Raw genomic sequence first — 27168 nt, 5'->3', positions numbered from 1 at the left:
AAAAAAAAAGTAGATCTGGGTTGCCAGAGGGGGCACCAGGAAACCTTTTGGAGTGAAGGAAATGTTCTATATTTTAATTGCAGTTGTGGTTCCATGACTATACATTTTTGCCAAAATTTATCAAACCATACACTTAAAAAGGAAAATGTTGGATGTGTGTAAATTATATTTCAATAGACCTAACGTAAATAAGTCAAAGGGAAGACTGAATTTAAAGTAGAAGCAGCTAAATTTCTAGTTCAGATAAATAAAGAACAGTTAATTTTTTTTTTTTTAAGGAATCTTCCAAATAGCTGCCCATGGAAGCTGTTCATACCATCGTCATCTTTTTGGTCGGCATATATTAGCTCATTAAGCTCACACTATGTATAAGTGAATGTTTTTAATGATTTGCCATCAGTTAAAACACAGATTTCACATAAAAATCTACATTTTTTACTTTTTGTAAAAAAAAAAATGATCTGGCGATCTGGTCATATTGAAATGAGATTCCAATATGGTAACACCTGGCTAAGCGAGAATGGGGACTGCTTCTTTCCTTTTCATGTCTGGCTCCCATAGGCCTTTCTGCTTATAAATGTGGCTTTAAACCCCTAACAATGAAACTAGTGCCAATTTCTAAAGGGCACCCAGTTGAGTAAGTGGAAATAGTAGATTTGGCGTGTGCAGGCCAAAGGCCAAGGTTTTACACCACCAAGAATCTTGAATGCCAGTTTTCATTTTTAAAAAATTTACCTTGGTTATGAAGTACTCTGTACTTAAATAGTTATTCTTATTTATGTATTTATTTATCTTTTTAGGGCTGTTCCCACAGCATATGGAAGTTCCCAGGATAAACGCTGAATCGGAGCTGCAACTGCTGGCCTAGCCACAACCACAGCAATGCCAGATCCAAGCCACATCTGCAAACTATACCACAGCTCATGGAAACACTGGATCTTTAACCCACCAAGCTAGGCCAGGGACAAATTCCATGTCCTCATGGATACTAGTCAGGTTCGTTACCACTTATCTGCAACAAGAAATGCTTTTTTTAAAAATATTTTTTTTAGTTGTTCTTATTTAAAACATATTTTAGAGGATGTCTTCATATTAATGAGGCTTAATCAGTGTCATTGCTAATATTTTAAGAATTATTACAAGGGAAGGGGAAAACCTTTCCAGGATATCAATGCTTATAGTAATTCTAACTATAGAAAAAAAGTCCTCATTTGCAAATGCACCGCCTATAAATATCTAAAGAAATCCCAGAACTAAGGCCTAAGAATACATCAGCAGAATTTAATGTAAACCTTGCTAAGTCAGTATTTTTCTATGATATTCCAGGTCACAACCAGGAGTCCCAATTAGAAACACTGAATTCAAAACTATAGCTATAGGTAACTAATAACAATTAAAAGATAGGTGAGAAAGAAAAGTTTTATTGTTAAAAAATTTGGCTTTTTTTCCTTCATATATTCCACAATAAAAATTATCCTCTTCCTGATTAAAGAGTGTTAATATTCAGATGTTTTAATACAGACTTGTGTAGAGGCAGTTAATATAACACGATATTTAGAAAGGCTGGTCTGAATCACTGGGTAATGACTAATCATAGGAAAAGTTTCTAAGAGAAGGAAAAAATAGCACTTGAAGGAAGGAAAGCTCCCTTCCCCTCATTGCATGTCACAATAGAGAATATTTTCCTGCAGGGCTAGAATGTTCTTTTGTGGGTGGAAAGTTTGAGAGTTACTCCTACTTTTCTTTAGTGTGAATCCGAGCATGCCTATGGGTATTGTCACATAGGCTGTAATAATGAGGGGACCATACATAAAAAGGAAGAACATTTCAGGGAAGGCATAGAGGCTTTTGACAAATTTGATTCAGAAATCCAGAGTTGAATGTTCTGACTCTTCTTAAAGGAAAAAAAAAAAAAAAAAAAAAAAAAATTGTGGTCTGTAGGCCTCACCTCCTATCAACACAGCTTTAAACCGAGTGATCAAATTGACAGAACATGGGTAAATCAACTGTAATGGAAAAAAAGAAAAATAAATAAATAAATAAACCAAGTGATCAGATAAACTCTGGAAAGATCTGATGTTGGGAAATGTTAACCTACAAATGCAAATTCTGATTTCTGGTTTAAATCCTATTTGCCTCCACAGACAACATAAACATTGTGAGTTCATGAGTGGTGTTATTTTCAATAACTGAGTTGTTTTCAATAGACAGACATGGATACTCATAATTCAGGCTATCTGCTTTTTTATTATCTTTCTGACATAGTACAGAGTTACTAGGCTTCATACAAAGATAAATGCATGTATGAGGCTTCCAATTATTCCTCCATCTACCAGCATCTTATTTATGCTCGTGTACCAGAGCCCAGTATAATTCATATGTGTCAAATATTGCCAAGTCATTTTAAATCCGTGGGGCAGATGAAAACAGGAGGATACCAAGATTTGTTACTGAGATCATGTCTGGTTCACAGAAGTCATTGCCCTTCCTAGTGGATATGGAGCTGCAAACGTTAAAGAATAATGACTAATAAAAAAAGTCGGATTCCAAAGCTGTTCCCCTTGGAATCAGCTGGAGCAGTTTAATAAACTATGCAAAATGTAAGAATGCATAGGACTTTCTTGAGAGTGTGAGAGATTTAGGAAATGGAAAATACCACTTAACAGAGAAAAGCCTAGCAAATGAGCAAATTAGCACTCTCCTCAGGGAACACTCAGTTTTGTGCAGGGCTGTTTCCTGACCTACTCATTAAGAGTACTCATATAATTCGTTTTTCACACACGTGAATGCAGCCAAAGTCTGCCATTCCTTATGACCAGTATTAACAGGTTAAGTTTAATAATGCTTCCAAATAGCCAGATTTACCAGCACAAACTCTCAAGAAGGAAACCGCAGATTTCTTTTTTAAACTCTGCTTCACTGAGTGAGCTGAATTTTTTTCCCTTTCCTTTCTGTCACCCTCTCTTGCCTCTGTGCACTCAGCTTTGATTGAAATGCCTTTCTTATTCCTTCCTTAATCTAGAAACTTCCAGGAAGCTTTCCCTGACCCCTCAGTCTGAATTACATGCTCCGTGCCTGGGCTTCTGTAGTACCCTGTCCTTAACACACTGCAGTGCAGTCATTGGTTAACCTAGCTGTCTCCACCAAAATACTACTACCTGAGAACCGTCACCACATGGCATTTGATGTGTAGTTCATACTTGGAACAATGTATAGAATAGGCAGTCTGGAGAATAAAGCAGAAGGCATTTCAGGAACATATCACATAGGTTTTAAATTTGTTTGTTATCTTAAAGGATCTGTCAAATTGCAGTAAATGTCCTTTTTAGCAAAGTGGTTATGCCTATGTTACATACACATTTACAACTCTTGCAGAAGTTATGTTGATATCAGAATAGCCTGCCTACCTTGATGTTCCTATCTGTTAAAAACAAACAAACAAACAAAAAATGGATAAAAATGAAAGTGCCTCCCAGGAGCTAGATATTTGCAACATGTTTTGATGTTTGAGAAGACATGGCATATAGCTGTTATGAATCTCTCATTTGTTAAGTTGAAAACATTCACATTCCTGAATGAGCAGATCAATAGTTCTAGGATAAAAAAAAGAAGATGAAAATGTTTCTTTGTTTTTATGTTATCTCCAGCCAGTCTAGTAATGCAAAGTACTACTGAGACACACACACAGAAGGGATTTCTATGGTTTTTATGCTTCTTGTTGCCCAGTTATTTAGGAAAAGAGGAATTGGGGAGGTGATCTCTTGATAATGTTTCTGGTCTTTAATCCCGAAAGAGCAATGCACAATAGTACAAAACTTTGTATTTAAAAGTTAAATATGACTTCAGCTAATTGTTTTCACACGTGAGTTTAATACAGTTCTGGAATATTCCAACACAGATTGGCAAGTAAGACAGGAAAGATGTTGGTGGTGTAGGTCCCAGGTATGATGGGGGTGGGGCATCGGAATTAATGAGTTGGGCAGTTTCTTCAGTTCTAAAATGAGGAGGTAGAAGAAAATAATCTTTAAAGAATTCTTTTAGCTGTAAAATTATAGAGTGTTATGAGTCTAAATCAGCCATGCTCTTCAGTAAGAAATGAAAATCATTTTCCCTAACCTTGTGCAATACCTAATAAAGGTTTTCGCATCCTTTACCAAAGGCAATCAACTCTTACATTGAAAAGACCTAGAGATTTGTCTTGAATAATAGGTAGATGCAGCTCATTCATTCCCTTACTTATTCTACAAATGGGTAATTGGTTTTTACTGGGTCATATCCTGTGTGCTAAGAGCTTGGGAAACAAAAGTGAACATAATGTATGCCTTGTATTTATGAGGCATACAGTCTAAAAGGACACACAGACATTATATAGACATAAAAATGCATATTGATATATATAGAGAAATATTTTATATAATTGTATATAATTATGTGTATAATTACACAATTTTATTTACACACATATAATTACAAATTGTGAACATCACATAAAAGGAAGAGTGAAATGAGTGAAAAGACTAAGTTGAAATATTTTATATAGGGTTGTCCAGGCAGGTCTGAGGACCTAACATGTAAGCTGAGACCTGAATCTGGCAAAAAAGGCAGCTTTTCAAAGAACAGGGAAGGAATGCTCCAGGCAGGGGGAAGAATGGCCCAAATGAAGGCTTTAAGGAGGACAAAATGAAGCATGTTGAAGTCACTGAACGCAAGCCGGTGTGGCTAGAGCAGGATGAGCGAGGGATGGGGATTAGAAGATAGGGTGGAAGAGATTTACAGGGGTCATGTCTCCTCGGCTGTAGGAAAGGGTTTAGATTTTCTTCAGAGTGCATGGAGAAAATGCATGGAGTGCATGGAGAAAATGGGGTGCCTTGTCCATAGGGAATGTCATAGTCTTATTTCTCTGGCTTCTGGATGGAGAATGAATTGTAAAGACTAAGTGAAGAAGCAGGAGGGCCTTTGCACTTGTCCACGTGAGGGAAGATGGTGGCATGGGCCAGGCAGAGGAGGGAAGGAGCATAGTTGGGGTGCGGGTTGACCCACAGGGCCCCCTAGTTCTCTGGGTGTGGGATACAAAAGAGAGGAATTCCAGGTGACACCCCAGTTTCTCTCTTAAGCAGCTGACTTGATGACATTGTCATCTGCTGAGACAAGAGTGATGGAGGGAGAAAAAGGTGGAGGAGGGGAAGGAGAAAGGTGTAATTTGGGTTAACTCTCAGGTACCTCTGAGACCTCTGTGTGGACACCTCCAGCAAGTGATAGGATAACCTCAACCAGGAGGTCCTAACAGAAGTCAGGCCTAGAGATAAAGCACGCAGGTCATTGGCTTATGCAGTTTTTAAAATCCTGGGATAAAGGGATATAGCAACTTATTATGAGTCCTGCTCTTTGTTGGGAAATTAGATAAATCAAGATTCTTATCTCACCTCATTTTTTTCAATTTTTAAAATTGTAGTAAAATACACGTAGCATAAAATTCATCATCTTAACCAATTTTATAGGAATATCTGAGAAAATTCTTTAATAAAAAGCTGTGTCACTTCTTGTTATAGCCATAAGTACTTTTCTCCCCATTTTTAAAATCACGGTAAAATGCACCAAGATAAAATTTGCCATCTTAACCAGTTTTAAGTTTACAGTTCAGTGACGTTAAAACATTTATATTATTGTGGAACCACCACTTCTCTTCATCTCCAAAACTCCTTTCATCTTGCAAAAGTGACACTATGTGTACCTTAAGCATTAATTCCCTGATGCCCCCACCTCCAACCCCTGGCAGCCACGATTCTGCTCTTTCTCTCTGTGATTTTGACTACTCTAAATACCTCACATAATGGGATCATAGAGTATTTGCTTTTTTTTGTAACTGGCTTGTTTCAGTTAGTATAATTTCTTCTAGGTTCATCTATGTGGCAGCATATGTCAGATTGCCCTTTCTTTTTAAGGTTAAATAATATTCCATTGTAGGCATATACCACATTTTGCCAATCTGTGTATCTGTTGAAGTATACCTGGGTTGCTTGCATGCTTTAGCTCTTGTGAATAATACAACCTACCTCATTGTAACTATTGAACTCCACATATCCATCAGTCTGCCAAAAAATGTTTATTGAACATGTATTATGTTCACAGCACTGTGACATGAGCAACCCAGAAACTGCTGATCTTAAAATCAGCAATTATTAATATTCTTATGTGCCATTCTATAGCAAGTCAAAACTCTGGTATTTGGTATTGTCTGAACTGATTTTGCTTTATATTTTATTTGTATTCATCAGAAGCACTAAAATGTTTGTGGAATTGAATTAGATAATACTATGTATGAAGTAATTTTTCTTGGTGAAAGTCAAATTCTGGTTCATTCGGTGTGATTTTATGAAATAGCTGTAATAAAGCAAACATAATTTAAAATATATATACACACACACACACACACATATATATAGTGCCTATCACATTTAAGATGGCTCATTTACATTTATTCTCCCTTTTTATAAGAAGACAAGGTGGAAAGAATATGTATAATCAGCAAATTTTCTCTGAAAGAAATAGGTCCATTACCCACAAATAAAATTTACTGCCAAATTATACATGTGAAACTCCAAGGAAATTGTTCACAATTGAAACTTTACTGTAGGCGTCTATTAGGGAGAAATGTTAGCTAGAAACCCAGTTTCCTTATGAGATAATAGCAAAAGCAACTGGCATTTCTCATAAGCAAAGTCTAAAAGTTGCCACAAGCCATATTTTGGTTCATGAATGCAAATTTAGTATATGTTTTCAACTGCAGGCAATGTTTACAGAACAAAAGGGACAATGTTTGAAGCAATTTAGTGCATAAGGAGAGTTTGTGTTTGCGAAAAGAAATATGTAAAGCTTGATATAATCAGGCATTAAAATATATTAAATGATTGTGGTGACTCTGTAGAACTGTATTTATTATGCCATTTTTCCTCTACTTTTCTTGAAAATTGATATTCAGGGTGTCTTTTGCTGAGACATTGTTCTACCTTAGAAAATCCATACTTAGTCCATACTGGAACGAGCACTTTGTGGCAGTATTTGCATAAAAATGAGCATTTTCTATGTCAGGAGCTTCCTTTCCTCAGCAGCCTCCACTTGGCCACAAGTCATGAGCCCATTAAGCTCAGAAATAGAACCTCTGTAATGATACAAAAGTTCTGTGGCTTCATTTATTGATGACATCACCTAAGTGTTTTCTCCACAAGGTCATAAATGCATTGCCGATGGGCTGTCAAATTGAAATATGATAATGGTGTGCTCTCCCCTCCTTGGGATTTCAACACACTTCAAAGCATCAGCCAGTCAATTCAGCTCCTTTGGACTGGTTTTCCTTCCTCAGAGATTTGCTGGAAAAGATTCTCTTCTTGCCATAATAATCACACCAAAAATCACTTCAGAGGGAGCACTGGCGTAGAGAAAGAAACACCTTAAATAATGAATGGTATTATTGATCCAGTATTAATCATTTGAACAAGATCATTATCTTTGAACATCAAACAAGCCGTCAATATATACTTCAGTCTTAAGTTTATAACTAAGAAAACCCAGAAAATCCTGGAGGTAGTCTAATAGGAGGGTTGCAGGTAGGGAGCGGTGTTGGGCCCATGGGACAAGTCAGCTCCATGAATCACTTTCTCAGTCCACAAACCAAAGATAAACCAGTCTCAAACCTGCTCAACTCCTTAATATGTCACCTCATTGCCCAGAGGGGGATCCCCAAGAAGTTGAAGCACAATTCATTGGATTTTTTAAGAGATTAATTATAATACACCTATGGAGATCCCCCTTCCTTTCTAATTTTTTTTTTCCTCTGTCTGAGTTCGTATAATTCCAGGCAATAAAAATCATACATCTTGTATCCACAGACTAGGTCTCTATCTTCCTAGGCAGGTGGGATTTCCACTAAAGCCCCTATTTGTTTTCTCCATTTTAGCAATCTCCTTCCACCACCACCCCCTCCCCAAATCCTCTTGACAATTCCTGGAACATGGCTTCCAACTCTGATCCATTTATTAATATTACATCAACACATAAATCTTCACATATCTAGTGCACAGAGAGATTTCACTAAATGGAAAAGAAATACATACTTGGAATAGGATGGGAGGGCACAGTTACTATGGTTACTTCAGATACAGGGCTTCTACTTATGTAAATTGTCTTCTGTGGAAAAGTGCAAAAGAAACTGGCCTCTGAGGACACTTAAACCAACATCCTTAAAAGACTTTATTCAAAGCCTCATTTGCAGCTGAATCAAACCTTGTCTCCTTTCTCTGCTTCCCCAGTTATCTTTTTAAGTTACTTTGTTTATATTTGAATATTCTCCTTCTGCTACTCTTTCTCCATTTTTCCCCTGTGTGAACTAGTGAGATGGACATGATTGAATAATAAATAGAAATCTTTTTTGAATTTAACAGCATATTACCAAAGTTGACTGACAGTTGACCATTGTGGAAAGGTTGTAAAGGGTAGGCTCTCTATATGAAACGCGTACTCAGAAACCCAAGGATATAAATTAATGAAGAATAATATGGCCACGGTTTCTAATCAGTGAATTAAGGGGTATTAATTTCACCACTCAGTCTGTAGAAGTCATACCATTCAAGTTGTTAATTTCTATTAAGCCATCACGTTTCCTTGTTTGCCAGAATTGTGGAAGAAAGACTATATGGGGGTTATAAGCAAAAGTACCTTTTAGAAATATATAAGCCATTTGTGAAAAAAACACCATTAAAAGAGAAGAAGCAAGCTACTGTCTAGAAGAAGATATTAGATAGATACATACATACATACCCTGACAAAGAATTCATAGCCAGAATAAAGAATTCCTAAAACTCAATAAGGAAAGTCAGACAACCCATTTTAAAAAATGGGAAAAAGACTTGAACCCGATGTATCAAAGAGAGATTGCTAAGTGGCAATAAACAGATGACAAGGTGCTCAACATCATTAGTCATTGAGGAAATACAATTTAAAAACCACAATTATAGGAGTTCCTGTTATGGCTCATTAAGAAACTAATAACCGTGGGGATGTGAGTTCGATCCCTGACTTCACTCAGTAGGTTAGAGATTTGGAGTTGATACAAGCCATGGTGCAGGTCTCAAATGCAGCTCGGATCCCTGCCTTACTGTGGCTGTGGTGTAGGCTGGCAGCCCTACTTCAAATTCAGCCCCTAGCCTGGAAACTTCCATATGCCACAGGTGTGGGCTTAAAAATAAATAAACAAATCCACAATTATATACCATCATACACACACTAGCGTGGTTTAAATGAAGACAACACCTGGTATTAGCCTGAATGTAAAACAACTAGAACACCTTACGCTCTGCTATGGAGTATAACTTGATATATTGTTGGAAAACCATTTTCAATATGGCCCAAGTATCCATCAAAGCTAAATATTAGCATATCCTATGACCCAGAAATTCCTAGGTATATACTGAACAGAACTGCCTGCAATGGTCACCAAAGTGCTTGCACAAGGATAATTAAAACTCTGTTTTTTCTAATAGCCCTGAACTAGGAATTGCCCAACTATCTTTCAACAGCTGATTATATAAATAAATTGCATTTATACATTGGAAAACTGTAGAACATTGAAAACAAACTCCTGATATTCTTGTGAATTAATTTCATGAATGTATTAGTGAGTGAAAGAAGCCAGGAACAAATGAGTACATACTGCATTTTAAAAAGTTCAAACATAGGGAGTTACTGTCATGGCTCAACAGAAACAAATATGACTAGTATCCATGAGGACACAGGTTCGATCCCTGGCCTCGTTCAGTGGGTTAAGGATCCAGCATTGCCATGAGCTGTGGTGTAGCTAGCAGACAGGACTCAGATCCTGTATTGTACTATTTGACCCCTAGTCTGGGAACCTCCATATGCCATGGGTGTGGCCCTACAAAATTTAAAAAAAATAAAAAATTCAAACATAGACAAAACTAACCCTCAGTGTTAGAAGTCAGGATGTGCTTACCCTGTGGATAAGACTTAATTCCTGGAAGAAGATACAAAGTGGGCTTCTACAGTTTGAGTTACATTTTTTTTTAATCTGGATGCTGCTAAATTGAGAAACACTCAAATTAACACACTCGACTAATAAAAGAGCCTAGTCTTTTAATTCCCAATCTGACCAGAAGATTATATCCAAGGGAAGCTGGTCAGAAATCATGGTGGGCCCTTTAAATTAAGGGAAACATAATTATGTAGGGGAGTGTAGTGAGATGAACATGGAGACTAAACAGAACCAAATAACACAAGCAGCAGATGCTCCCACCACCCCTCAGCTCGTCCAGCCTTTATATAACCCATGGCAGAATGCTCTGCTGTGGTAAACCTTGAATTCCTTGAAAATCATGATTATTCTTGAAGACTTTCTGAATAGCACCTCAGATCACAGTTAGCTTTTCCTCGCCTCACCCTGCTACTCAGTTTCTCAGTCATAAACGCAGATCACCTTGGCTCTAATGCAGAGGATTTGAGATACTGACCAGCGCCAAGCGTGAAGCCCTTGCCAAGTGAGTTTGGGAAAGTAAACAATCAGATTGATTTTGGCTACAATTTGACTTCTCTTGGATGCCAAAATAAACTTGCCCCAAGTGAGGAATCAGACAAGATCTTTTAGTTTGGCAACCGATTAACTGAATTTCTAAAACACAAGAGTTAGAAATGGCAGTAAATGGGGATCCAATGAGAGCAGAGCCATCGGTGATGCCCTTTGACGTAATTCCACTAGGCATAAACCTTCATTTGAATATGCTAGACTGATAAGGATGACAGAAAATAAATGTATACATTGTCACCGATGTCCCTTTAAACCCTCAGTGAAAGGGGTACTTGGAGTGTGGTCCTCAGACCAGCAGCATCAGCACCAACTGGACACTTCTTAGAAATACAAACTCTGGAGTTCTCTTCATGGCTCAGCAGTTAACAAACCCAGCTAGGATTCATGAGAATGTGGATTCAATCCGTGGTTTTGCTCAGTGGGTTAAGGATCTGGTGCTATAGCTCCAAAACCAGCCTGGAAACTTCCATATGCCAAGGGTGTGGCCCTAAAAATTAAAAAAATAAAATAAAGAAAAAGAAAAGAAATGCAAACTATCAGGCCCCACACACCTGCTGAATCTGAAATTCTAGAGGTGGGGCCCAGCAACTGGTCCTTGAGGAAGCCCTCCAGATAAGTCTGGCATGTGCTAGAACTTGAGAAAGTGATATGTCAGCTTCATTCTTCAGTGTCTTTGTTGGGAGGGTAAGGACATCTTACATGTTTTCCACTATGGGCCTTTACGGGATAGATATCTATTAAAGAAAACAAGGCTTTTCAAAGAGGGCTCATGGCACCACAGGGTTGAACGGGACCTCTATTGGGAAGATCAGGCATTCTCCATTCAGGCTGCACATTGGAGACACCAGAGGAGATTTTTACAAATGCTGTCCAGGCCTCATCCCCAGAGACTATGATTTAATTGGTTTTGAGTGAAGTCCCAAACATCAGTATTTGTTAAAAGTGCCCCAAAGCGGAACATATAGCCAGGATTATAAACGAGTGGTTTAGTTCACCAAACCCCTGTGCCTGATGATGCCATTGTTCTTGTTTTTGATGTGTTGCTTCCCCAGGCTACTGGTTTCACTGTTGAGTTTTCTATTCACCTTCATGTCTAATCAAAGTCTGTCTTTCTGTGGTTTGATCTATTGGACTTAACTGATATTAAAATATGTGTTGATTACCTACAGTATAGTAAGTATAATTATGAAATGAGTGGACATCACCCTCTATCTGGTACATGTGGTTCTCATCTGGTTCTTGGAAACTTTCAAAGCATTCTAATATGTCATTGAATAGTTGGGGCTCTGGAGTATAGCAGTTCTGGGGTCTAATCAGGCCAGCCTCAGCCCTGATTAGGAAAGAAGCTGTCCTGAGTGATTAACTTTGCCTCTGGGAGCCTTGGTTCCCTCATCGGTAATGGAGGCTAGTCTGGTGACAACTCACAGTACCTTGTTGGGGGTATTAAATGAGACAGTGCAAAGAAACTCTTAACACAGCACCTGGGATATCAGTAAATCCTCACTGTACCATCTCCACTACTGAAGGCCCTTTTCTGGCCATCTGTCACATCCTCACTAACTGTTCTGGAATTGGGATATCAGAGTTCAATCCCCCCAGAGAAGCTAGTTGTTTGACTTTGGGTATGTCATTTAACTCCTCTAAGCTTAGACTTCTCATCCATAAAATTGCAAATTATTTAATATCTCATCTGAAAAATTACATAAAAGAAGCACTACAGATTATTTAGCCCAGTGCAAATCATTCTTTGGTTACTAGCATAGCATAATTTCCTAGACGGATACTAATTTTAAAAAGAATGGATGTGTGTACATGTATAACTGAATCACCATTGAACAGCAGAAATTATCACAACGTTGTAAATCAACTATAATAAAACTTTAAAAAATGAAAAAAAATTAAAATTAAAATAGGATTTGTTTACCATCCATCACCATACAAAGAAGGAATGGATGAGTAAATTAATAATATGATCTATTGTCACAGGCCCTAATAAGTCTGTGCTTATAGGATTTAAAAAATAATAAAAAAAATCTTTTCAGGACAATTATTTAAGAGCTCTTAGGATTCAGACTCCCAAATAATCAGTCTTCCATTAAGTTAGTATTTGAGTTGGGACTGGGTTTGGGTTAGTGTTGCAATTAGTATTATTAATTTAAGCATAGTTAATTGTGTAGCCAGGGGGTTATGGTGCAGAAAATAACATGCTGCCTTTGCCTCTTCCCAGTTTCCAGTCCTCCCTGAAGCTTCCTACTCTTCCCCCCCCCCCCCCCGCCCGGCTTCTAAACTCACTTCTCCCTCGAAGAGCCCTCCTTCCTTCCATCACCCGTGAGGCTCTCACCAGCAGGACTGAGAGGTACAGCCTTGACAAGGGCAGTGCCTCCATTTTCTTCAGCAACAGACAGGCCTAATCCTCTGTCTAGTCACAGCTGTTCCTTCTCTTTCCCCCACTGAGGCCAAAATGCTCCTGATGCTCAGGAAATAGACTGCTTTCCCTCAAACGTGGTTACATTCTTTCAAACCACTAAAACCTTCCCCTTACTAATAGCTTCTAATCTGAGAACCAATACCAGTCACTCTTTTGTCTCCTATGCTTGGAAACTAGAATATCTTTTAAGCCCATCTGTGAAGCAACTGATTCAATTAAATTGTGAGATAAGTACACATGAAGCATAAATGAGAAAAGGCAAGAGGAGCTTGCCTTCAGAAATGATGGGTTCTGGGTGACTACAGGACTACTTGCTCTGTGATTCTCAGCTTTCCAAATGTGTCTGCTCTTCATGAGTCACATGGTCTAATGCCAGTTTGTGTAAGCCATTGTCAGTGCTGCCAGGCTGATTTCCCTCTATCTATGCATGAACAACTGTTGAAGAGAGTTAATGGCAGTTCCATGTGTTTGCTGATTGGAGAAGTGCTGAGGGAGGAATTAAAGGGATTATCCTAAAAGCATCCATTAAGAAGATTTGATAGAAGTTGAAAGTCTTGTGTGAATCAAACAGAACCAATTTTTTTTATTCCCAAAGGATGCTAATGATGTATTAGAAAATATTTCACTGAAAATCAACTACTAACTAACCCAAGTGTGTAATGTCAACTTCTTGGGTTTTCATCAAAAACTATTATGTCTTAAAGCAGCCTCTCCCAGTTGTCCAGCCCTTACTAGCTTCCTAAATTAGATGGACTTTGTAAGTTTGTAAGAGCTATGAAATCCAGGAAGTTTAGCTCTTGGCTAAGCATGAATTCACTCTCCAATAGCTCCCTAAGTGAACATCTGGCTGTTCCGCAAACTTGGTTTGGCCGATTCTACTTGAGATCTTATTAAGGGATAAGCACTTCTGTTCTGAGAAGATTCGTGTTGATTAAAGCATAGTGGCTCTTCCCAATCAACAGTCAGACCTATTGAACCCAACTTCATTGTTTCTGTTGACATGCTCCATCTAGCCAAACTGAGTTTACTCCAGCCCCAACCCTAGCATAAGCCTTTAACATTTCTGTGGAGTAAGTCCAAGATGCTCTCCATTCCTGCTTTAGTTCCTCTGGATCCCGCTCTCACTGCCTTCTGCCCTCCAACCCCATGTGTGTGAAGGAAATATGAGCCACTGCTACTCTGTTGGCTCTGTCTCATTTTAGGAGGACCAGCCTCATCTCACCTAGCAAGTCTGCTCTAAATCTCCACTAAGAGCAAATTCACTACCAAGGGGGCAGCAGCTAATTATGCTTTCAAAATCTCTGATTATTAAATATTCTTCCTAACATGGAGCTGGCAGCTGTACCTCGGGCGTAGCAAGATAGCAGGGTTCTAATCATAGCTCTACCACTTACTTGACTGAGCCATTACCAAATTGCTCAATATATTTAAAACTCACTCTTCTTGTCTTTAAAATGGAAATAGTGGCAGTAAGCATGGTGGAGGGGGTATTGGGAACATAAATAAGGGTTTTTATAAAACATACAGCAGCACAGTGACTGGCACGCATATGTTCTTTAAGTTTTATTGTTGTAGTCTTTGTGCTGTTGTTATGCTTGTTCATCATAATATTTCTTCCTGGAATTTTATGTAGTAAGTTCAAATCTTATAAATAACAGGCCTCTGTTAGAAGAAAAATTTCATATCCCAGCAAAGGATTTTTTTACAGAACATTCATACTGTTTTAACCATTTATTTTGTAAAATGGATTTGAATCCTTTTACTAAAGCACAGAGGATCAGAACATATGGTAGAGACTCAGATAAGGTAAGTTCAAACATAATCTCCATTTCTTAACTATAGTACATTAAGTAAATCAAGTTCCCCTTCCTTCGATAAAGATAGTCTTTATAAAGTCTTTTGATAAAAGTAGTCTGATAATGAATTTAGATTTGGGGGAGAGTTACACTATAGTGTTTTTCATGTTTAACTTACCATAAAAATCACAGGTCTTTGTCATATTTAAGATGTACTTTGCAATTGGTATTTATTTCAAGAGGATGGGAAAGTGGAATGAGTGTAGCAGAGAGGAGAGGCTAATCTTAGTATGGAATCCCATGAAGGGAGCAAGAATTTGGAAAATGTGGGAGGGCAGGAGGCAGAAGAGCCAAAAATGTGTGTGACATCTTGCTGGCCTCTGCAGAGGATCAGGCATGACTGATAGACTTTGAAGGTCCTCATTTACTGAGAAGCTATGTAAACAGTTGTTTCTTAGGACCATGAGGAAAGGAGGTGTATTGAGCTACTCATGTCAGTTTCCATTTTCAAGGGCTTGCTCCATGAGGCAATAATTCCCCATAATTCCAAGTTGCACTTGCATGGACACTGAGAAGATCCTCATATGTCTGACTCCCAGAAGGAGGCAAGAGATATATGAGGCAGTTGTAAGGCAAGGTGTAATCACTTGTGTCCATTCAAAGATGGTTACCTGAGCAGCGACCAGAAAAAGTATCCAATACTCTAAACACCAATGAAGGCAGTAAGACCAGGAGGGCATCAAGGTGTACCATGGGTTGTGTTACAGTCTTACAGCAGGGCTTTGTATGTGTGAATATTACATGTTCTCTCTTTTTTTAAGATTTTTATTTTTTCTATTTAATTGATTTACAATGTTCTGTCAATTTCATCTGTACAGTAAAATGACTCAGTCATACATATTTATACACATTCTTTTCTTCACATTATCCTCCATCATGTTCTATCAAAATTAACTGGATATAGTTCCCTGAGTTATAGAACAGGATCTCATTGCTTATCCACTTCAAATGCAATAGTTTGCATCTACTAACCCCAAACTCCCAGTCCATCCCACTCCCCCATCCCCCTTGGCAACCACAAGTCTATTCTTCAAGTCCATAAGTTTGTTTCTTTTCTGTAGATAGGTTCATTTGTGCCCTATATTAGATTTAAGATATAAGTGATATCATATGGCAATTGTCTTTCTCCTTCTGACTTACTTCACTTAGTATGAGTCTCTAGTTGCATCCATGTTGCCGCAAATGGCATTATTTTGTTCTTTTATGGCTGAGTAGTATTCCATTTTGTATATGTAGCACATGTTTGGTTTTTGTTTTGTTTTGTTTTGTTTTCCTTTCTTTTCTTTTCTCTTCTTTTCTTTTCTTTTTGCCATTTCTTGGGCCGCTCCCATGGCATATGGAGGTTCCCAGGCTAGGGGTCGAATCGGAGCTGTAGCCACCAGCCTACACCAGAGCCACAGCAATGTGGGATCCGAGCTGCATCTGCAACTACACCACAGCTCAAGGCAACACTGTATCCTTAACCCACTGAGCAAGGCCAGGGATCGAACCCACAACCTCATGGTTCCTAGTTGGATTTGTTGACCCCTGAGCCATGACAGGAACTCCACATCTTCCTAATCCAATCATCTGGCAATGGGCATTTAGGTTATTTCCATATCTTGGCTATTGTGAATAGTGCTACAATGAACATAGATGTGCATGTATCTTTTTCATTGAAAGTTTTGTCTGGATATATGCCCAAGAGTGGCCATATGCTAGTGCTATATTTAGTTTTATGAGGTACCTCCATATTGTTTTCCATAGTGGTTGTGCCAATTTACATCCCCACCAACAGAACAGGAGGGTACCCTTTTTTTAACACTCTCTCCAGCATTTGTTATTTGTTGATTTGTTAATGATGGCCATTGGTAACTCATTGTACTTTTGATTTGCATTTCTCTACTAATTAGTGATGTTGAGTATTTTTTCATGTGCCTCTTGGCCATCTGTATATTGGAGAAATGTCTATTTAGGTCTTCTGCCCACTTTTAAATTGGGTTGTTGGTTTTTTGCTGTTGGGTTGTATAAGATGTTTGTATATTTTAGAGATTAAGCCCTTATTAGTTGCATCCTTTGCATCTATTTTCTCCCATTCTGAGGGTTGTCTTTTTTTTTTTTTATGGTTTCCTTTGTTGTGCAAAAGCTTGTCAGTTTGATTAGGTCCCACAGGTTGATTTTTGTTTTTAGGGAGACTGACTTAAGAAAACATTTGTAAGGTGGATGTTTTGCCTATGTTCTCTTCTAGGAGTTTTATGGTGTTTTGTCTCATGTTTAAGTCTTTGAGCCATTTTGAGTTATTTCTGTGCATGATGTGAGGGTGTGTTCTAGTTTCATTGTTATATATGCAGCTGTCTAGTTTTCCCAGTACCACTTGCTGAAGAGGCTTCTTTTTTCCTGTTTTATATTATTGCCTCGTTTTTCAAAGATTAGTTGAATATAGGTGTCTGGGTTTATTTCTTGGTTCTCTATTCTGTTCCATTGGTTGGTATGTCTTTTTTTGTACCAGTACCATTCTATCTTGACTACTGTATCTTTGTAGTATTGTCTGAAGTCTGGGAGAGTTATGCCTCCTGCTTGGTTTTTGCTCCTCAGGATTGCTTTGACAATTCTGGGTCTTTTTATGGTTCCATATAAATATTTGGATGGTTTGTTCTTGTTCTGTGAAAAATGTCATGGGTAATTTTTTTTGTTTGTTTTTTGTTTTTTTTTGGCATTTCTTGGGCCACTCCCACAGCATATGGAGGTTCCCAGGCTAGGGGTCAGATCGGAACTGTAGCCGCCACCCTGCACCAGAACCACAGCAACGTGGGATCTGAGCCGCATCTATGACCTACACCACAGCTCAAGGCAACACCAGATCCTTAATCCACTGCACAAGGCCAGGGATCGTACCCACAACCTCATGGTTCCTAGTCAGATTCATTAACCACTGAGCCATGATGGGAACTCCTGTCATGAGTAATTTGATAGGGATTACATTGAATCGGTAGATTGCTTTGGGTAGTATGGTCATTTTTATGATATTAATTCTTCCAATCCAGGAGCATGGAATATCTTTCTATTTCTTTGAATCACCTTTAATTCCATGATTAATGTCTAATAGTTTGCAGCACATAAGTCTTCCATCTCCTTGGTCAGATTTATTTCTAGATATTTAATTTTTGGGGGGTGTGATTTTAAAAGATACTGTATTTTTATATTCCTTTTCTAATATATCATTGTTAGTGTACAGAAATGCAACTGATTTCTGAATGCTAATCTTGCATTCTGCTACTTTGCTGAGTTTGTTGATCAGTTTGAGTAGTTTTTGTGTGGAGTTCTTAGGGTTCTCTATATATAGTATCATGTAATCTGTATAGCATGACAATTTAACCTCTTCTTTTATAATTTGATACATTTTATTTCTTTTCTTTTTCTCATTGCTGGGGCTAGGACTTCCAATACCATGTTGAATAAAAGTGGTGAAAATGGGCATCCTTATCTTCTTCCAGGTTTTAGTAGAAAGGCTTTCAGCTATTCTCCATTGAGTATTACATTGACTGTGAGTTTGTCATTTAGCTTTGATTATGTTAAGGAATGTACCCTCTATACCCACTTTGGTAACAGTTCTTATCATGAATGGATGTTGGACTTTGTCAAATGCTTTTTCTGCATCTATTGAAATGATCATGTGGTTTTTTACTCTTCTTTTGTTAATGTGGTATATGATGCTTATTGATTTGCATATGTTGAACCATCCTTCTGAACTTGGGATGAATCCTACTTGGTCATGGCGTATCTTTTTTATATGTTGTTGGATTTGGTTGGCTCAAATTGTGTTGAGAATTTTGGCATCTATATTCATCAAAGATATTAGCCTATAATTTTCTTTTTTGGTAGTAGCTCGTTTTGGTTTTTGTATTAGGGTGATATTGGCTTCATAGATGGTCTTTGGGATTATTCCTTCTTCTTCAATGCTTTGGAAAATTTTAAGAAAGATGGGTATAAGTTCTTCATATGTTTGATAGAATTTGCCTGTGAAGCCATCTGGTCCTGGAGTTTTGTTTGTAGGTAGTGTTTTTATTACATATTCAGTTTCTAGTGATTGGTCTGTTCAGTTGATCTATTTCTTCTTGATTCAGTTTTGGTGAGCTGTAAGTATCTAGAAAGTTGTCCATTTCTTCTAGGTTGTCAAATTTTTTGGCTTGTAATTGTTCATAGTATTCTCTTATTTTTTTTTAAATTTCTGCAGTATACATTGAGATTTCTCCTTTTTCATTTCTTATTTTGTTTATTTGAGATCTTCTTTCCTCTTCTTGGTGAGTGCAGCCAGAACTTTGTCAATTTCACTTACCCTTTCAAAGAACCAGCTCTTGGTTTCACTAATTTTTTCCTATTGTTTTTTTGAATCTCTATTTAATTGATTTACTCTCTGATCTTTATGATTTCCTTCCTTCTGCTGACTTTAGGTTTTGTTTGTTATTTTTTTCCTAATTCATTTAGGTTGTAGGTTAAAAATGTCAGTTTGAGATTTTTCTTATTTTCTGAGGAAGTCCTGTATCTCTATGAACTTTCCTCTAAGCACTGCTTTTGTGGCATCCCACAGATTTTTAATGGACGTGTTTTAATTGTCATTTTTCTCAAGGTATTTTTTAATTTCCCTTTTGATTTCCTCATTGACCTATGGGTTTTTTAGTAGCAAGTTGTTTTGTCTTCATGAGGTCAGTTTTTTCTCATTTATTTTCCTGTGGTTGATTTCTAATTTCATGCCATTGTGGTCAGAAAAGATACTTGAAATCAATTCTATACTCTTAAATTTGTTGAGGTTATTTTTGTGCCCAAGTATGCAGTCAGTCCTTGAGAATGTTCCCTGTGCACTTGAAAAGGATATGTATTCTGTTTTTCTTAGCTGTAATGTCCTGAAAATTGTCAATTAAGTCTAACTTTTCTTTTGTGTAATTTAGGATCTCTGTTACCTTACTGATTTTCTGTATAGAAGATCTGTCCATCGATGTAAGTGGGTTATTGAAGTCTCCTACTATTATTGTTTCCCATCAATTTCTCCTTTCACATCTGATAGTATTTTTTTGTATGTATCTGGGTGCTCCTATATAAGGGACATACATATTGATGATTGCGATATCCTCTTCTTGAACAAATCCTTTTATTATTAAATAGTGTCCTTCTTTATCTTTCCTCATGACCTTTGTCTTATATGAGTATTAAAACTCCTGCTTTCCTGTCTTTTCCGTTCACATGAAATATCTTTTTCCATCCCCTCACTTTCAATTTATAGTTGTCTTTTGCCCTAAGGTGAGTCTCTTGTATAAAGCATATTGTAGGCTCTTGTTTTTTTAATCCAATCTTCCACTCTATGTCTTTTTATTGGAGCATTTAGTCCATTGACATTTAAGGTAATTATTGATAAATATGTAATTATTGCCATTTTAAACCTTTTTTTCCACTTGATTCTATGTTTCTCCTTTGTTCCTTTATTTTTGTGTTTGGATGATTTCCTTTTATTTTATGCCTAGTCCTCTTCTTTTTCGTTTTTGCAAATGTAATGCTTGGTTTTGATTTGCAATTGCCCTGTTTTTCCTGTATGTTAACCCTTTCCTACATCTGCTTGCTTTAGCCCGATAGTCATATAGCCTCAAACCCATTCTTTAAAAAGCAGTCTAGATTTTCTTACTTTCCTTCCCCACATTCTATGATTTTGAAGTTCTTTTTTAACATCTTCATGTTTGTCCTTTTGCTGTTTCTTGTGCTTATTGTCACTTTTACAATAGCTTTTATTTTTTTCCTTTTAGATCTGTATACTGGCTTATTTAAGTGATTTCTTTCCAATTGTGATTCCCACCATCCTATTTCTTCTTACTTATTTTTTATTTAGAGGAGCCCTTTTGGGATTTCTTTTAGAATGATTTTAGTATTCCTGTACTCTTTTAGCTTTTGTTTCTTGGATAAATTCTTTATTTCTCCTCCTTTGTTTGTTTGTTTGTTTATTTATTTATTTATTTATTTATTTATTTATTATCACTGGAATATAACTTTATTGAAACTCTACCAGCCTTACAATCTCTTCTGCCATTAGTCCCCTTCTTCCTTTGCAATCTGGTCCTTCTTAAGTGGTCCCGTGAAGGCCTTGTTCTCCTCCACAGTCTGAAAGTGGTCATGGCCAAATTTGGAGGTGGTGTCAGTAAACTCGAGATTGATCTTCTCCAGGGCCTGTCATCTGGTCTGCACCAGCAAGGACCTGTGAAGGGTGAGCACTCACTTCTTGGTCCCCACCACACAGCCTTTGAGCATAACAAAGTCATTGGTCACCTCACCACGGTGGACAAAGCCTCCCAGAGAATTGGTGCTCTGGTCAGAGAGATTGTAATCAGTGGAGGCATTGTTCTTGATCAGCTTGCTGTCCTTGATAAGGTAGCCCTGACCGATCTTGTAGATATTCTTGTTGATCTCAGTGAGGTGATGATAGCCTTTCTTCCCAGCCCGGGCCATGGAGAAGGCCATGAGGGCAGGATGCCATGCCCCAACACAGACAACCTTGTGGAGCCCCTAGTGGGTCTTCCAGGGAAACTTCTTGGTGTGCCAATGGCTGGTGACCCCTTTTTAGCCTTTGCCCTTGGTCACACCAATGACATCAGTCATCTCATCCTGCCCATACACCTGGTTCACAGGGACCTGCTGCTCTAGCCTCTCCTGGGCCCAGTCCAGTTTTTTGGCCACTATGCCTCCATTCACCTGGATCTCCATGAGGTGGGCCTTCTTCTGGTGGAGAGGAAGCAGGCTCATCTGGGTATGGGCAATGACCCAGATGACCTGGCAGTAGTTCTTCATACTGCTGAAGTCCCTCTCCAGCTGCTTCTTGCCATCTTCATCCTGCCACTTCTTGCAGCATTTGGTGAAGGCCTTATTCTTGGATTTATGCCAGTTCTTATAGAAGCACCTCTTGTACTCATCACTGATGTGCTCAGCAAAGATGGTCTTAAAGGTCCAGAGGCCCTAAGGGGTTTCCGCATAGCCCACGATGCCCATGATCACCATGGGTTGTGTCTCCACAACTTCCTTCTTGTTCACCTTGGACCCAGGCCTATCGACCTCCCCCACAATGTGGGCCATGCCAGCCTTGTAGCCAAGGAAGGTGGTGAGGTACATGGGCTTGGAAGAGTCATTCAGCTTCCAATCGCAGGATGGAAGTTCTCTGCTCCCAGGCACAGGTTCCTGGGCTTCCTGCCTCAGAAGCATAGCAGCCAGCACTGCAAGAAGGTGAAGAGTTTCCCCAAGGATGATGCTTCTATTTTGAATGATATTTTTGTTGGGTAAAGAAATATAGGCTGCACATTTTTTCCCCTTTAGAACTTTGAATATATCTTGCCACTCTCTTCTGGCCTGTAGTGTTTCTGTAGAGAAATCAGCCGATGGCCTTTTGGGGATTACTGTTTTGTTTTTCTCTTGCTGACTTTAGAATCCTCTCTTTAACTTTTGCCTTTTTTTTTTTTTTTTTTTATAATATGTCTTGGTGTGGGTCTGTTTGGGGCCTCTGTGCTTCCTGTATCTTGATATCTGTTTCCTTTAGATTTGGAAAGTTTTCAGACACAATTTATTCACATATATTTCCAATCCCTTTTTCTTTTTCTTCTCCTTATGGAATCCCTACTATGCATAGGCTGGCTGATTTTGTATTATCCCATGGATCTCTTATATTGATTTTGTGTTTTTCATTTGGTTTTCTGTCTGCTGTCCTAATTGCATGATTTCCATTATTCTATCTTCCAAGTTGCTAATTCATTCCTTTGCATTATTCATTATGCTCTTCCATGTCTTTAACTCAGCTTGCATCCCTACAAATGAATTTTCTTATTTTTCTTGCTTCCTTATTTTTCTAGTTCCTTTCTAAAATAACCTGCATGACCATTCATATCCACTCTGAATTCCTTCATACTCATTCTTAATTTCTTCAGCATTTTTACTGTCTCCTTTTTGAATTTGGTATCTATTAGACTGAAGAAATCTGTTTCATTGTTTGCTCCTTCATGTGAATTCTCCTATTCTTTTAACTGGGAATGTGTCCTGAAACTTCTTTGTTTTGCATATATGTTTCTTATTCTGTAAGTTTAGGGAAAACTACTATAGTCTTTGAGGGCCATTTATAAGCATGAGCACCCCTGGGTATTTTTTGAGGGCTTACTTTTTTATTTTAGGGTGCTGCACGTGCTTCCAGGGAGGTGGAGGCAATGGGCAGCAATGGAGCCAGTGCCTGGTTTCTGGGCCCTTGGCATCTGCACGAATACATGGGAAGATGCCATGGCTTTGTCCTAGTTGTAGGGCCCTGGGAAGAGACAGTGATCAGACAGGTGTAGGAGGTGCCTGGAGCATTTGGCAGTGGCAACAGCAGGGTGAGTGTGTTCCCAGAGGAGTGAGAGCAACAATGGGTGGTGCTTCATGGCAGTATCCTCTTCTTTGCCAACTTCTGAGGTGACTGGAGCCACAGGTGGTGCCTATTCAGAGAACCCTAGTGGTGGAGGGTCACACGCACCTCTGGTTTCTGAGATGACCACTGTGGTTTTCCCCCACAACCTGTAGACCACACAAGAAGTGCTTCATTGCACTTAGCCCACCACTGCCTTAATCCCACAGATGAGGTGCTTAGCCACCTGTAGCCTGCACAAGAGGTGCCCCACCCTTTAAGGTCTGTGCTTGTGCAGGGAAAGATATTCCTATGGTGGTCTGCCCCTCCTCCTCTCACTCTCCCCAGCAATGTTGTCTCACTGCTTCTTGGGGCCCAGACCTCCTCCAGGGTTCCTTCAGCTATGGTGTTCCACTGCCTGGCCCATGGTGTACTGCTCCCTAGCCCCTCAGTCTATCTCCACACAGCCAACCCTATTTCTCTCTCCAGAACTGACCTCCTCCAGAGCCTGGGTCTCAGGGCCCAGCTATCTCCTGAGTGTCTCAGGCTGTGGTGGCCAAAGCAGTGGTACAGATGGTCTGTGCAGATCTCACTTTGCTTTGCCCTCCTCAGTCCAGGTGCTGCACTTTTCTCCACAACTTTGAGGTCCCTCCATCTTGGCTGATCTCCCAGTCAGTTAGGTGGCTTCCCAGGGTGTGGGTTCCTTTCCTCCTTAACAGCTCCCTCTCAGGAATGCTAGTCCTGTCCCTGATTCGTTTTTTCTCTTTCTCTCTTTACTTTTCCTTTTGTCCTACCCAGTTGTGTGGAGTGTTTCTTGCCCTTTTCGGAGGTTTGAGGTCTTCTGCCACCATTCGGTAAATGTTCTGTGTGAATTGTTCTATATGTGGATTTTTTTTTTTTTTTGATGTGTTTTTTGGAGAAGATAAGTGTCATGTCTTGCTCCTCTGCCATCTTGATCCTTCCCCTCACATGTTCTCTTGTTTTAATTGGTTCCTCCTTCCAACTTCATGATGTTTTGTTGAGTCTGTCGTTCATTGTAATCACCATGGCTAAGATACTCATGGTCAGACATAATTAATCAGTGTTCCATCTGAATCTTCAAGATATTTTTTTTGATAAAAAGAGTTAAATGAGAAAGGGCCTGTCAGGTATTCTATCTTATTGCTTTCCATCAGGTTTAAGTCTGTCAGTGATAATCCCTCCCTTCCTTGAAATTGGTCCTAACCAGATTTGCCAATGATCATTCTTTTCCTTCATTTACAGCATCAGCTGTAGTAGAAGGAACTAGCCCTGAGCTACCACAGTATTTAGATGTTCTCTTAAAATTGGTTTATCTATTATCCCAAACATACCCACCTTTTGCCATCCAGTCCCGTGCATCAAATGAAGTTTAAGTTGCCTAGAGAAGTTTCATGCAAATACAGCAGCAAACTGAGTAGACAATACTTCCTACTTTATATGCTACAGATCCTCTACATTTGATCTGATCCCTTTCTTAAAGCTGCAGCAGCAGAAACAAAGATACCAAGGCACATACAAGGCTAAGTACATTGAGAGACATTTAAACACATAAAAATCCCCTATGCCACTTTATAATTATAGATATTTATAATTAATTTGTATTGATGTATTCAAATAAGTATTCTCATTTATTAATGCTCTAATTTGCCATTTTCAATTAAAAAACTTAAAGGCCTGAAGTATTATTGGAGATCCTATTTATTGGGACTATATAGTCAGTCAACTATACAATAGAATCAATGATAACAGAAATTTTTCACTGCATCTCATAAACATAACTACTTTATGCCACTATTTTTCCCCTCTTAGCTTAACTCAATTTGAATTAAGATATTGAGAGAAGCATCTTCTGCAAGAAACATTGTTTAAATCTAAAGGCAAAAACATGATATCAGTATTACAAAATAATACCATCTTACTGTCATATTTTCCATGATAGAAAGTCAAATTCCTTTCCAGGAATGAGGATGTATCCAGGGTGAGGAAAGTAATTAAGCAAAGAACTAAGAAATATAAGCATTTTCTTACATTCCTCTTGCATATTTTCTATATAAATTGGCATAAAGTCCCTTCCAGACCACTTTCCATTATGTGTCATCATATTTAGAAGTTCTAGAAGAGTAGGACCACATCATACTGATTAGCTCTGAATGGTACCTAAGCATCCATAAAATTCATTAATAAATCTTTTGAAGACAATTAATGTAGAGTCTCTGTCATTTTATTTTTGGTCTATAAATATTTGTTCTGTTTTCTTACAGCTGACAAAGAATTCTTTTGTACATTATCTCATTTGATTGTCACAATTATTTGGTACTGTAGAAGGGAAAATAGAACCCTTATTTTACAGATGGTTAATCTGAGGTTAGAAGAGATTGTTGTGTTCAGGGCAGGGGGTAGTAGACTCCTTATTAAATTGGAATATTTGAGGTATTGTGAGCATGGGAAATGTCAGAAAAGATATATAAGTACATTCCAAGATTTAAAACTGTGAAATTATTTAATTTTATAGTTGTTGCCTTAAATACACTAGACAATAGAATTAAAATACATTTTCAGTGTATAGTAGCTGTCAACACAGAGTGAATCATGTGCGTTGTTTATATACTAATTGTCTAAAAATATTATTGGTTAATAGAACATGGCCAAGAAAAAAGAGCATTAAGTGAAATATATTTCTGACACTTGAGGAAGATTCTAAAATGTCTTGTGAGAGAAAAATCATAAAAATTTAAGCTCATTTGTAAACATGACCTCTTCTTTCAGTTCTTGTACCTAATGGGGTAGTGGTGAATATTTAACAAACAGCTCTCTGGGGAAAAAATCAAAAGGCCTGACTTGAGCATTTGCCAATTTATGTGGTGTAAATACTTGCACCACAGCTGATCTCAAGCTACTAAAATTTTAATAACTGGCTTATAAAACTCCTAGAATTTCTATGATTGGTTTTCATAGTTTATGCAAGGTGGCTCTGGCATACCATTGTGTGGAGCTGCATAACATGTCTCAGCATCTCCACTCATGTGTCTGATAATCATCTCAAACCTCACATGCTCTCTTTTTCCTGTGGTCCTCTTTATCTCCATTAGCAACAACTCCATCCTTCTCACTGTTCATACCAATATCCTGGGTGCAATCCCTGACTATTTTTCTCACATGCCTTTTTAAGTCTGTCAGAATATCTGGTAGTCACTACCTTTAGAATATATCCAGATTCCAGGGTTCCTGTTTGTGGCTCAATGAGTTAAGAACCCAACCTAGTGTCCATGAAGATGCAGCTTTAATTTCTGGCATCGCTCAGTGGGTTAAGGTCTGGTGTGGCCACATGCTGCAGCATAGTTTGCAGATGTGGCTTGGATCTGTCATCGCTATGGCTGTGGTGTAGCTGCAGTTCCAACTTGAACCCTAGCCTTGGAACTTCCATTTGCTGCAGGTGCAACTATAAAAAGGTAAAAGAAAAAAAAAGTTCCAAACACTCTTGACAATGCCCATTGCTCAGTCCTGGATCCTAGTCATTATCCTCTTTTTCCTGATTTATCGCATTAGCCTCCTGTACTTGTCACGGTAAAGCTTTCTAGGTGCTGTAACATCCCTAACTCCCTATGGCCTAGTGTAATCAAACCTTATTTCTTACTCACCTTATTGTTTGAGTAACTCTCCTCTAAGTTACTCCTTGGGCATCTATGCTGCTTCCTTCATGTCACTACTATTCAAGAGTTCTTAGAGTTCCCTGGTATCTCAGTGGGTTAAGTATTCAGTGTTGTCTTTACTGTGGCATTGGTTTAATCTCTGGTCCAGGAACTTCTACATACTGTGGGCATGGCAAAAAAGAAGAGTTCTTAGCTTCCAGCCCCACAGAAAGTAGGAAATGAAAGCAAATAAAAGCATGGCA

General features: G+C 38.4%; 1 long non-coding RNA gene and 1 pseudogene across 6 annotated transcripts in view; one reads left to right on the top strand and one right to left on the bottom strand.

The window, feature by feature from the left end:
* The window catches only part of LOC106505658 (uncharacterized), a 1202834-nt gene that overhangs the window by 1028129 nt on the left and 147537 nt on the right, over positions 1-27168 (top strand). The window lies entirely within an intron of this gene.
* Positions 20930-22015, bottom strand: LOC110256277 (large ribosomal subunit protein uL3 pseudogene; annotated as a pseudogene).

Source organism: Sus scrofa, chromosome 13, assembly GCF_054392235.1.
Source record: "Sus scrofa isolate SSC_HxYL_T2T_F1_AM1 chromosome 13, Sscrofa_HxYL_maternal_Yorkshire_Landrace_v2.0, whole genome shotgun sequence".
Lineage (NCBI taxonomy): Eukaryota > Metazoa > Chordata > Mammalia > Artiodactyla > Suidae > Sus > Sus scrofa.
Note: the sequence above shows the minus strand (reverse complement) of the source record. Positions and strands in the feature narration are given on the sequence as shown.